The sequence below is a fragment of the Mus pahari genome, unplaced genomic scaffold, assembly GCF_900095145.1.
Source record: "Mus pahari unplaced genomic scaffold, PAHARI_EIJ_v1.1 scaffold_9129_1, whole genome shotgun sequence".
In the NCBI taxonomy this organism is placed as follows: domain Eukaryota; kingdom Metazoa; phylum Chordata; class Mammalia; order Rodentia; family Muridae; genus Mus; species Mus pahari.
Window position 1 is genome coordinate 20405 of NW_018392705.1, and position 5100 is coordinate 25504.

The window sequence follows — 5100 nt, forward strand, 5'->3', positions numbered from 1 at the left end:
AGCCATTTCTTTTTATAAACTATATTCCATTTAAGATACAGACTAATAGGGCTGTGTTTTTGGGTTGATTTTTGGAACATATTCAGGATTTCATTATAAAAGAAACTGAATTGCCATCCCAAGCAGGGATTCCAAACCATCTCTAAAAAAAAAAAAAAAAAAAAAAAAAGAAAGAAAGCTGCCACTTGGTTCTAGAGAGGATAGAAAGCCACAAGCTTTTCACCAGTTTGGGATGCTGGCACATACCGTAGCTGGGAGTGAACTTTCCAGAAGGGCCATGGTTATGTAGGCCGAAAGGGTAATTTCATCATTTACTCCCCCCTGTAAACAAGGAGTGAGATCAGAAGAATATACATCAAGTAAACCATCAAAGATGCCTTCCCTGCTCATGGCCAATCCACATATTTAATGGAAGTTCCCATTCATATCCCCATTATGAAAAAGCACATTCCCAGCCTAGAGGCTTATGCCTCCCCATGGTAAGTAGTATGGCCTGACTTTAAGGTGTTATTAGGTTACCATTCTTATAAGCAGTTCAGAAAAGATCACCTTCATGGCACTGTGGAATAATGATCCAGAGCTGTGGAAGCAGCCATTGTCCTTCTGCTGCTGGGAGAGCCAGGTGACAGGTTGGGTGATGTGTGATTTATCGATGAAGATGAAGGCTTGAGCTTGGGCAAAAGACTTGAGCACAAAGGCTGTGAGCCTGATGGGGGAGGGAGAGTGGGGAGATGAAGCCTTTGTTCTGAGGCAGCACCTCCAAACATGGGTTTCCAAGGGCCTGGTCCAGTCTCATGAGCAATGAGTCTAAGAGTCTCTGAGAAGAACAGCTGGACAGTGTTTCTGGATACTCCAAAGTAGTCCTCCATTCCTTGGTCCACTCGGATAGGCAAGCACAAGGTGTGGTTTCCTGCTTTTCTTTCCCATTTCTTCTATCTTATGCCCTCTGGTGTTTGTCTCACAATGATTTGTGTGCTTATCCTGGGCTTCCCCCACCCGCCCCATGATTTCCTTTTATAGATAAGAGTAATCTCCTTTCCTAATGACCCCAGCCATCTGTTTTCAACAAATTAGACCCTCTTCTTGGCTTATCTCTGGCTCATGCCAGTCTTCTTTTTTCTTTGTCACCTGTTGTTCATTTGTCTGTGTGATTTTTCTCAATAACACAGCTGTTTTGTTTTGTTTTGGCTATTAAAGTAAGTGGGTAATTTTTAAAAGAGATGTAGTTATTTATTTTATGTATGCAAATATGCTGTCTTCAGACACACCAGAAGAGGACATCAGATCCCATTTCATGGTTGTGAGCCACCATGTGGTTTCTGGGAATTGAACNCAGGACCTCTGGAAGAATAGTCAGTGCTCTTAGCCACTGAGCCATCTCTCCAGCCCTCAATATACATTTTCATGTAATGCAAGGTCACATGAAGAATGACAAGAGCTTTTCAAGTCTCAGTTATGAGCATCTTTGGATGCTCAACAAAAATGTAGCCAGGTATTTGCTCATGAATGATCTTGGAGAGAAATAAAAAAAGCTAGCTTCCTGAAGCCAGGAAAGCACATGTTATGGAGTCAAAGCAGATGAGCCTCTCGGGAATTTTAGTTCTGCAGTTTATGATTTGAGCTACCTCAAACATGTCCCTCTCAGGCTCAGGCACCCGCTAGACTTCCATGAAATAAGATACATGTATAGCTGCTGTGAGGAACAAGAGTTGAACAAGGCCTGGCGCACAGTGGACTCTTCTTACCAAGTGTTTCCTTGATTCCGGCCATATTGCTCCCCGAAGGCACTGTAGGAGCCATCATGGTGTTTGTAGTTCAGCTCTCTCTGATAACCTAGAATAGAAGGCTTTGGGTATATTCTGAGGAAATGGATACATCAGAGAATGGCAGGCTGTAAATCTGAAGTCAGAGAGGCCCTCACATACCCTGGCATATAGGACTGAATGAGAACACTGCTCTTCTCTCCCCTCCAATGCTAAGCCCATTTCTAGACATATCTAGAGAGAACACTTACAAGAACAAGGTGGAGTTTATGAGCCTTACTGACCAGCTCTGAGGAAGCCAAGGGCCTTAGTCTTGATCGTCTGGGTCAGCTGTTGGGTTTCATTCAGATATTTCAGTACGTAGATGTTGGGAGCAAAAAGGATCATGTTTTGCTCCCCACAGCCATAGGGCATATGGAGAAGATTTTGTATGTTTTTTATGGCTGAACTCAAGATATCACCTGGAAGTGAGAGGCATGACATCAGAATAGCCAATATCTTCAAGAACAAAATAAGGTCTTTAATAGAATCACTTTTTCAGTGATGTGAAGGAATTTTATGGGTGACGTGTGCTGGAACCCATAGGGAATTGAGGGGATACAGATAGAAGAAGGATGTTAAAGGATCAAGTGTAGGAGTTTGGAAGCTACATTTGGAATCATGGTGGGGGCAGGGCAGTGGTAGTGAATATTGTTCCAAGTCTCCCAGGGATGGATTAACTCACCCATCACAGAGAAATGGGCACTGGCTGTATCTTTCACTACTGTTGATGGGAGGACCAGGGACATTTTTTCTGATAGCTCAGCATCTTAATAAGCAAAACAAAGGGATAGATGATCATCTCTGTTCTCTGCATATCTGAAGCGCCCTAAGTTCAGTGACTTCAGAACTGTGTCTTAGGCTTTGAGTTCTTGTCCTTCTAGAAAAATGAACTTGAGTTAAATATCACAATTCCCATTTCCTGGTACCACAGGCTTGTCAATCTCCATCACTTTCTCTTTTATCACCCTTTTCTTTGGAGCAAAGCATCTTTCCAAAATGGAATGTCTGAACCTCTGGGATCTGTGTTCTTCTACTTCTATCGATGTCCTATTTAGTTTCAGTAAACACATGAACATGTGTTATTGACTGAATTTTGGTTTAGAAAATCCTGCTTCTCTCTCTCTCTCTCTCTCTCTCTCTCTCTCTCTCTCTCTCTCTCTCTGTTTGTGTGTGTGTGTGTGTGTATGAACTTTGACGTAAGTTAGAGTTTTTCGGGAATGGGGAACCTCAATTGAGAAAAATGCCTCCCTAACACTGTGCTGTAAGCCAGTCTTGATGCTTTTCTTTTTAAATAATAGATGTGGTACGTCCTGGCCCAGTGTCTGCCATCTGTGGTGGACAAGGAAGCAAACAGAGCAAGGGCAGAGCAAGCTAGGAAGCCACACCTCTCCACAGTTTCTGCTTCAGTTCCTGCTTCCAGATTCCTGCCCTGCCTTTGCCTCATGATGGACTGTGAACATGTAAGATGGTCAGCTCTCCAAGTTGCCTAAGTCACAGTGTTTTATCTCAAGGATGGAATCCTAAAACCAAGCAATGTGTGTGTAAACATCCAGTTTGTCAGTATAAGTGCATGGAGAACTCCTGAGCCATCTTTTGTTCTTCCTGGTCCCCTGAGCTGCATGGGCAGCTCTCTCATCTCTCCCATGCAGCTGTCCCAGATGGCTTTCCTATGGCAGGGATGGTGGGTAGATTATATTGTAATCAGTAGCTATTAGGGGAAGCAGAATTGACTGGTGGAAAGAATAGGGCATCTGTTATCCTATCTTTGGCGTTTTTCCTGCTGTTTCTTTCATGGAAAACATTTAAAGGATTTTAGTATCATATGCTGATTTTCTTCCACCCTCTGTATTGGGACCTGTTACATTAGTTTACCTGCTTAACAAAGGACTTTGCTTTATTTCATCTCTTTTGTTCACTTTCATTTAATAATAGATTTTACCTTAAATTAAAGTCATTATTCTAATTTCTTTATTCTTTTGACAAATATGATGTGAGTAGACACTATAAGGAATCTGTAACAGAAGTGCTGGCAAGGCAATTATTATTATGAGCAGACAGTCCCTGACCTTGTGTTTGTCCCTCATAGGGGACAGTGAGCTTCCTCTTGTGTGATAAGTTGCTATGTTTTCTTTGCAATAGTTAGCTTCCAGTGAGGAGCAGGAATAAAAGAGAAAGTCATAAAAACAACCACTACAGAAAAATGTCATGCTAAGTATACACCATGATTTAGCTTGACTAATGTATGAAAACTTTCAGCCATGCAAATCTTTGATTTAATTTTCAATCTAACACAAAACACATATGGTACTTTCCAGGATATTCTCTATATTCTCATCCCACCCCCCCTTTTTTGAAGAAAATTTCAATTGTGAACTCTTCCTAGTCATTCGCTATCTATAACTCTCTAAGTATTGAAATGGATGAAGAGGCTTCTGAATTCTACTAATAAAAAGCGCTACAGTGAATCCTGAATTCCCAGGGGAACTACTCTTGTGAGAGCTGCTTTGGGCAAGTGATGATCTTGATTTACAAGATTTAGTTTAGTTAGTGTTTTAGGGGTTACAGTATTCTTATTTTCTTATAGGAATACTACAAGTTCTCTAAGTAGGCGACTTAAGTTAGCATCTCATTGTATTTTGAAAGGTTCTCACCTGATGTACAGAGCAGTGAGCTGAAGGTATGCTCTTTCTTGATTCCTTCAGGCTTGGACAAAAAGATAGGAAATTCAGACATGAGAAATCAAACACTGAGTATGCAAATACCGAATGTGCAAGCACAGAATTGCTGGAGGCAGTTCTTGTTTTGTTTTGTCTTAGAGAGACAGCTTTACTTGTGAGGCCATGGGGTGGAATGGTTTCAGCATGTGAGAATTTGGGCATGCCAGGTCAAAAAGAATGTAATAGGGAAAGATAATAAAGAAAAAAAAGGCCTGGGCATAAATGGAAGAAAGAAGAATAGCTTTAAGAGGATACACTAGCTTAGATCATTCCCCTGTCCCCTAAGCTTCGGTTAAAAACTAGGAAGGGAAGAGAAAATACAACACATATGCATTGAAAAGCATGGGCTTGCCAGCTATGAACTATCTCAGGGTCATATGATATTATCTTTTATTTTTCATCTAAATATAGTCAACACTGATCCATTTTCTGGACTCAGCACACTGCTGACCGGGAAGGTTTACTCACCTCAACTCTCAGGACTTTGACTACTGTGTCCTTTCTCCCAGTTTCAGGAACTGTGGCCACCTCAGAACCACAGGGCTCTGGGGACTGTTGTGCTTCCGCAGTCACAGAGA

General features: G+C 41.6%; 1 pseudogene; it reads right to left on the reverse strand.

Annotated features, from left to right (window-relative positions):
• Nucleotides 1–5100, reverse strand: part of LOC110315146 — a 30612-nt pseudogene that overhangs the window by 8052 nt on the left and 17460 nt on the right.